Raw genomic sequence first — 8,723 nt, 5'->3', positions numbered from 1 at the left:
GAAAGTACAGATTAATCTAATATGATAATAATTGCAGGGTAAGATCGGATATTGATTTTCTGATTCAGAAATCTATGTTCCTACATCAAGCTACAGAAGGAGGTTTAATACTGTTGCTTTGCCTAAGAAGTATTTATAACAAACTCAGAATTATGTGGGTGATTTTGAGTTATATAAACATCTCTCAGTAAGATTCTTAGTCCTGACTTTGGGATTCCTCACCCATTCTCCTTAGAAAGGAAAGATCCCTATGGGTTGGTGAGACTTTGAGGCAATTTCTTACCAAATATGTTCTTCCCCTTAGAAAGGTTGTAACCAGTTAATAAGAGGATTGAAATATAGTATCAGATTTGTATCCTGAGCCCTGTGACATCTATTGCCCATCATCTATTGTTCTCTTCATTCCTTCCAACAGAAGCTAAGTTTTCTCCATTTGTTCTGGTGTCTTTTGCACTGCACCAGGGAAGATAAATTCACCCAAGTCAGAAAGTGGTTGAAACTAACAGCAAAGCCATCCCACCCTTGCCAGGAGTTAAAGTATTTTCAGAAGCCATGACTAACACCGTGGAAATCACCTATTAAAGGAACACTTAGAATTTTATGAGAAGAGGCAAGAAAATGCCGTTTCCATGGTTCCTTGTTCATACTTCATCAGGTAATTGGCAGCAAACAATATGCTAACTATATGATATGGATATGATCTATATGTATATAATGATGGCTAGTGTTAATTGTCAACTTGATGTGGGATATCCTTATGTATACGTGTTGCTTTTTTATTGATTGATGAGTAAATCTGTATCAGCCAATGGCTTAGCATAGTAATTGTCAACTTGATGTGAAATATCCTTATGTATACGTGTTGCTTTTTTATTGATTGATGAGTAAATCGGTATCAGCCAATGGCTTAGCATAGTAAAACAAGGCAGAAAAATCTGAACTGAAATAGAGAGAGAGTAGGCAGAGTTAAGGAGACTCCATGTAGCCACAAAAGCAGAAAGAGGCCAGAACATTGCCAGTAAGCCACAGCCTTGTGGTAATACACAGATTAATAAAAAAAAAAAAGGCTAATTTAAGATGCAAGAGCTAGCTAGGAATACATCTGAGCCTTTGATGAAACAGTGTTGTAATTAATATATTTTCTTTGTGATTATTAGGGTCTGGGTGGTCAGGAAATTAAAGCGCAGTCTCCATATACACTGTGTCTGCTCAATATTTAGCTAACTATATGATATGGATATGACCTATATGTATATAAATAGTGGGGGCTAGTGTTATTTGTCAACGACATAGATTCTGGAATCACCTATAAGACAGGACTCTGAACATACCTTCGGAGGATAATAGTCATTGCACTGAGGTAGAAGGACACTGTCACTGAACATAGCACTATTCGTGGGTGGGGAATCTTGAACTGTATAATATGCAGAAAGTGAGATGGGTGCTAGCCGGTGCATGCATTCATCCCACTCTACTTCCTGCTAGTAGATGGGTTGTGTGACCACACACACAGTGCTGTGTCCTCTTCATTATTCCTAACAAAACTCTAATTTCTTTCATTGACCTATGTGTCCTTCACACTGTCCCAGCAGTAATGGAGCCAAACGGTTTGACTTCCTCACCATGATGGGCTGGCTGTGCCTTTTCTCTCTTCAATTGTTTTTGTCAGAGTATTTTATCAGAGCAACAGGGAAAGAAAGAAACAACACGCACACACACACACACACAATGAAAGACAGAATATTTGGATTATTTATCAGGAAGAATAAGCTACCAAGTGGTTTTATTTTACAAGTTAGTTCCTTTGACTTAATGAATATGGACTGATACTTGGAGAAAAATTGGGCTTCCCTCCGGTTAAATCCTTTCCCCCCACAAATAATTGGCCCACTACTGGTCTCTTCAGTCTCCACAACCGGCTGGTGGTCCTTCATTATGGTTTCATGCAATGTGTTTCTAGGAACAAGCCAGTGGTCTTCACTGGCCTCCACCGAATATGTTACCAGGTGAACTTATTACCTATGTAAGCCTCACACAAGGATCTAGAGGCTTCTTGGAGTTAAGTGCTGGTTGTAAGTCAAATAGAAATCAGAGGCAGAAATGGTTCACATTTGTCTCACTAAGAATTTGTACCTATTATTTGCTGCCATGGATTTAAGCGATGGAACTAAGGCATGTGAGGCTTACTCAGGAGTGGAACTTCTTAAGTCACAAAAGGAAGGTGGTAAGACGCTCCTTGGTAAAAGGTAAGTTTACCTACGCTGAAGGCAATAAGACAGAATCATATATCTGAAAAGTGCATTGAAATTAAGTTTTGAACACCCTGAGTCAGAGGTTCAAGGTCTGCCATTTACTGAGTTTGGAAGTTGGGTAGATTAATTTTTGTTTACTTTCAGTTTTTATAAATACTAATTAGATTTATCCATTTTCAGTGGAAGTAAAGGAGGAGGGATTGTCCCAGATGGTCAGTCATCTTTTAAAACTTAATTTTATCTCTATCTTTCTCCCTCTCCCTCAGTTTCCTTATTGTTGATCTTGTGTCATAATCAAACATGCTATCTGGTGGAACAAGGCTTCCATAACTTTATAAGCCACCACTCCCTAACTCCTGAGTGCCAAAGTTAGACAGCAGTAACACCACGAACCACATCAGTGTTATGTTTAGGTTTGTATAAGGCATCCTTGACAGATTGGGAACTTTCAGATAAAATGGCAGATTAGAAGCTGTCTCCACGTGACACTGTGAAGGGGGAGACTCAAAAAAAAAAACGGCTCAATTCCTAATGGAGAGTGACACTGGGAATTCACGAGACAGCAGTGGAGGGAGACAGATGACTCACCTGAAGGATAACCCAGACGTCCCATGAAATGAAATGGACAGTTCTGCCCTTAGGACAAACTCAGCTCTCATAAGCCTCAAATCCAATTGCAGATGTTGATGAGGGCTAAATTCTCTTCTATTAGGAGAAGACATCAGAAACATTACCCTGACTCAGACAGCTGTTAACCAGTGTCACACGAATGAAGAAATTAGTGTACTGAGGTACCTTGGGGATCTGAGAATAGAGGATAACTACAAGTCAGAGCCTGATTTCAACCTGCAAAATAACCCCAGAGTGAGAGTGAGAGAGAGAGAGACATGGAAGACTGTCCTAAAAGTGGGGTGCTGGCAAGACAGAAAGTATAGGCAGCAGGAGCTCCAGCTCAGGCAGTGGAGTCGACAAGGGGAGGTTCTTCTCCGTGGTGCCAGGAAACAGACCACAGCAATTGACAATAACTCTAGAATCTGACAGTCTTGTGGCTGAGATTAGTAGATGGATCAACCCCTGGAATCGCCTATCTGAAGTGAATTCACAGGCATGGTGTCAGGGAACACTGAAATTCCAGTGGACCACTTGACCTTCATAGCCATCTCCTTCCAGCAGTGCAATTAACTTAGCAGTGGGCTCTCTGCTCCTTCTTGTTCCAGAGACAGCTGCATCTTTTTATGCAGTGCCATCCTTGTGTTTGAGAAGCAATGGTGGATTCTGAGTAAACAGATTTAGCTGTAGTGGACACCTGGTTGCCAGGGCTTTTTTTGATTGTGGTAACAAAGTGAACATTGTTGCCATCAATGACCCTTTCATTGACCTCAACTACATGGTCTGCATGTTCCATTGTCACTCTACCTATGGCAAGTTCAACATCACAGTCAAGGCTGAGAATGGGAAGCTTATCATCAACGTAAGACCATCACCATCTTCCAGAAGCCAGATCCCACCAACTTCAAATGGGGTGATACTGGTGTTGTGAGTCTACTGGCATCTTTATCACCATGGAGAAGGTTGAGGACCACTTGAAGGGTGGGGCCAAAAGGGTCATCATCTCCACCACTTCTGATTCTCCCACCCATGTTAGTGGTGAGTGGGAAACAGGAGAAACATGACAACTCACTCAAGTTGGTCAGGAATGCTTCCTGCACCACCAATTACTTACCTCCCTCACCAAAGTCATCCATGATAATTTCAGCACTGTGGAAGGACTCATGACCACAGTCCTTGCCATTACTGCCACCCAGGAGATTATATATAGCCTCTCTTGGAAGCTGTGGTGTGATGGCCATGATGCTGTCCATAACATCGTCCCTACATTCACTGGTGCTACAAAGACTGTGTGCAGGGTCATCCCAGAGCTAAACAGGAAGCTAACGGATCTGATCTTCCATGTTCCTTCTCCCAGGGTGTCCATCATGGATCTGACATACCAACTGGAGAAAGCTGCCAAGTATGATGATGTCAAGAAGGTGGTGAAACCAGCATCCGAGGGCACTTTGAAGCGTATCCTGGGCTACACTGAGAACCAGGTTGTCTCCTGTGACTTTAAAAGTGACACCCTACTCACTCTTCCATCTTTGATGTTGGGGTTGACATTGCTCTTAATGACAACTTTGTAAAACACATTTCCTGGTATGACAATGAATATAGACAACTACAGCAACAGGGTGGTGGACCTCATGGCCTACATGACCTGCCCTGGACCAACCACCCCAGCAAGGACAAGAAAGTGAGGGAGAAGCCCTCAGCTGCTGAGAAGTCCCTGTCCCAACTCAGATCCTGACACTGAGCATCTCCTTCACATTTTCCACTGGAGAACCCCAGAATAATAGGATGGGCTTAGGGAACCCTACTCTCTTGAATACCATCAATAAATTTCACTGTGCCCATAAAGAAAAAACATAGCACTGTTTCAGAGGACAAAGATAGGTCTTTCTGTGCGTATTTTTCTCTATTTTCTCAAAAGTCCCAGATAGAACATTAACTGCCCTAAAAAGTACAACCTAGGAAGTTTCTAATAGAGGTGTGGGGGCTGTAACCTGTCTAGTTCACAATCCACAGACCTGATTGTGGCCAGCAGAGCTTCCCCATGCATAAATAAGGAAATTTGAAGAAGTTTCCAACAGGTCTGGGAGATAACTGATGCCTGTCAAATGCAGGCTCACACCAGCATACATCACAGGGAAAGACAAGTACCTTCCATTCAACTGAGCTGTCTCTTCCAAATCCCTCTGGCAAACTGGAATTTAGAGCACACAGAGAAGCCACTCCCCCAAATGGCTTCCTGTTTCTCTTCTTTGCTATTACTATCATCTCAATCCTACTTTTATAATTGTTTATGTGTTTCCAGGACAGGCTCCAAAACCACAGAGAAACCCTGTCTCAAAAAAACCAAAAAAAAAAAAAAATTGTTTATGTGTTTGAGCTTGTAGGTATGTGTTCATGTGTGGGGGCCCAAGGTGCGTGCATGCGTGTGTGAAGGTCAACCTTAGGTAATATCCCTCAGGAGTCATCTCCACTGTTTTTATTTCATCTTTCTTTAGCCAGGTCTTTTGGTGGAGGCTGTTTGTTCATTTCTCAGCCATCCAGACCCAAAATAATCACACAGAAACTGTATTATTACAACACTATTTGGTCTATTAGCTCACACTTCTTATTGTCTAGCTCCTATATCTTAAATTAACCCTTTTCTATTAATCTGTGTATCATCACATGTCTGTGGCCTACTGGTAAGGTTCCATCCAGCATCTGTCTGATGCAGCAGCTACATGGCTTCTCCATGACTCTGCCTACTCTCTCTCTCTCTATCTACTTGGAACTCCTGCCTTGCCCTACTCTGTGCTGCAATGGGCCCAAACCAGCTTCCTTATTAGCCAGTGGCATTCACAGCATACAGAGAGGAATCCCACATCACAGGTCTTTCATTTAGCCAGGGATCACTGATTAGGCAGAGTTCACTGGCCCAGTGAATCTCAGGGGCCTGCCTGCGTTTGGCTCCCAGAACTGTGAATAGAAGTAAGCATCATTGTGCCTGACTTTTTTATGTGGGTTTAGGAACCAAAATCAAGACCTGAATCTTGTGTATCATGCACTTTACTCACTGAACTGCACATCTAGGCCCCATAATTAATTGCTTTTTAAATTTAAAGTGTGTGTGTGTGTGTGTGTGTGTGTGTGTGTGTGTGTGTGTGTGTATGATCGGAAATGATGTGAGTGCTAGAAGTCCATGTACCAGAGAGGAGGTCACAGTACAGCTATGATTTTCTCCTGTGTACATTCTAGGGATTGAACTCACGAGCTCAGGTTTGCAAAACAAGCACCTTCTCCACTGAATCAACTAGTTTCCATTTTAAAAAGTTATATATATATATAGTTATATATATATATATATATTGTGTGTGTGTGTGTGTGTGTGTGTGTGTGTGTGTGTGTGTATAACAGGGTTTCTCTGTGTAGACCTGGCTGTCATGGAACTAGTTCTGCAGACAAGACTGGTCTTGAACTCATAGAGATCCACATGCCTCTGCCTCCCAAGTACTAGAACCAAGGGTGTGTGCCACCACTGCCATGCTCATGTTACTATTTAGATCTACCCTTTATATTCATCTAATTTTGTTTATGCATTTTTCATCTCACCATCTGTTTTCTTTCTTTTTTCCTTTGATTACCCCTGTGTTCTTATTTTTCTTTATTACTATATATTTAACTAATACTTAGACTTTTTCTTATTCTTTGAAACATCCTTCATTTTTATTTTAAATTTATATAATTTTGTTCATGTGTTTTTATGACTATTGGGTAATCCTTTTACTCTTTTATCACTTTCATTTCTTCTTTTTGTTTTACCCCTAACTTTCTTTACTTTCCCCCTTCCTTTCTTCTCTAATTCCCTTTCCCCACTGCTTCCTTCCTGTCACCCAGGTGCCAGTTCTACACTCATTTACTCTAATGGTTTAAGTTCCTGTCATATTCTAGATGATTGCCAGTTTCACTTCTGTGGTTATTAGGGATATGTTAATTGCTAAGTTGATTTTAAGCCTGTGGCTATGTCTTGTAGGATTTGATGTCCTGATGTTGCAACAGTTTGTTCTCTCCTCCCAAGTGGTACTAGTGACTAAGCCCTCGAGTGTAGGCTGAACACCAAAACAATCCACAAATACAACTAGAGGAGATAACCAAATCAACATAATTTGTGATACTAAAGCCTACGAGGCATGGAGAAGACAGCTCAACCAGCCAAATGATCATAAATCCACTACTAAATTCAAATGAACTGAAACAGTTCAGCTGCCTAGAGAATAATTCAAAAGAAAACCCATACAACCCACCAAAGACCTCAAAGGAAATACAAACAAATAGATAACAAAGTAAGAAAATCAGTTCAGGAATTGGAGAAACTTGTCAACAATTTAGATGAGGAAGTCATAGCATGAATGAGAGATTCAGCAAGGAAATTGATATTTGGTAAAAGTACAGTAAACAGAAATGTTAGAAAGGAAAAATCCATTAAATTTAAAAAATCTGATAGAAAATACACATCATAGATTAGACCAAGCAGAAAAAGACAATCAGGTTTGGAGGACAAGGTTAAGAAAATTTTGCACTGGAGCACAGTAAAGAAAAAAGTAAACAAACATGATTGCAACTACTATTTTCCAGTATGTGGATACAGAGACCAAACTTAAGACCCAAGGGCAGAGAAGAAAGAGCTGAAACAAAAACTAAAAATACAATATTTCAGTGAAATTACTGGACATGGTGGAATACATCATTAATCTCAGGCAGGAACAAAGATGTTCAGATTTCTGTGAATTCTAGGCCAACCTGGTCTACATAGCAAATTCCAAAGCAGTCAGGGTCAAAGAGGGTGGATGTCTCAACAATTTTCTCAGTGAAGAAATTGTAGTAGAAATTTTCCCATACTTAGGGAAATAAACAGATAGCCAAGCATGAGAAACATTTAGAGGCTCAAATAGACATAGCCAGAAAATAAACTTTTTCATGACAAACTAAAGAGCCAAGATATTAAAAACACAAAATGAAGAAACAATATCAAAATCTGTAAGAGGAAAATCAGTTTGCTTACAAAGGTAAATACATCAGAACATTAAATCTTGCATCAAAAATGCAGAAAAAGCTAGAAAGCATAGAATTATGATTCTAGCCCTGAAAATGAGTAACTACTGACTTAGGCCACTGTAGCAAGCAAAATCTTCTTAAATTTGTTGAAGACATAAGGACATTTCAAGATGAGCACAAAAGTGGATAGTATTCGCAAAGCACAGTCTTCAAAAGATAACAGAACACTAAACACAGCAGGGTAAAGGGGTGGTCTCAGTCAACAGGATGCAGATGCAGGAAGGAACAATTTCATGATAGATAGCAGAAGGATGAAAAAAAGGAATATATAATATGTATATATATAATATGTATAAATATGTACACACAGAGAGACACACATATATCCAATCAACAAAACAATTGACAAAATTACTGTGCTTATCAAGCTTCCCTCATTAATAACCTTAGATATAAACAGGCTTAACTCTCCAATTAAAATACGCAGTTGACTGGAGTTAAAGTAAGATCTAGGTCTCATGAAACGGTCAGCAGATAAAAGGCACTTGCCACACAAATCCGAAGACCCAAGTGTCATCCCCAGAATCCACATAATGTTGGAAGAGTAGACCAATGATACATAGTTGACCTTTGATCTACTTCATGTGAATGTCATAGAATGCATGACTCTCTCTCTCTCTCTCTCTCTCTCTCTCTCTCTCCCTCCCTCCCTCCCTCCCTCCCTCCCTCCCTCTCTGTCTCTCTCTCTGTCTCTCTCTGTCTCTCTCTGTCTCTCTGTCTCTCTCTCTCTCTTTCTCTGATACACACACAAACACTTAAAAAATTTAAACC

General features: G+C 40.4%; 1 pseudogene; it reads left to right on the top strand.

Annotated features, from left to right (window-relative positions):
• The first annotated feature begins 2,148 nt into the window (after nt 1-2,148).
• Nucleotides 2,149-4,546, top strand: LOC130879312 (glyceraldehyde-3-phosphate dehydrogenase-like; annotated as a pseudogene).
• The last annotated feature ends 4,177 nt before the right edge of the window (nt 4,547-8,723 follow it).

Source organism: Chionomys nivalis, chromosome 8, assembly GCF_950005125.1.
Source record: "Chionomys nivalis chromosome 8, mChiNiv1.1, whole genome shotgun sequence".
NCBI lineage: Eukaryota > Metazoa > Chordata > Mammalia > Rodentia > Cricetidae > Chionomys > Chionomys nivalis.
The sequence above is the reverse complement of the archived record's forward strand: the minus strand, read 5'-3'. Positions and strand labels throughout refer to the sequence as shown.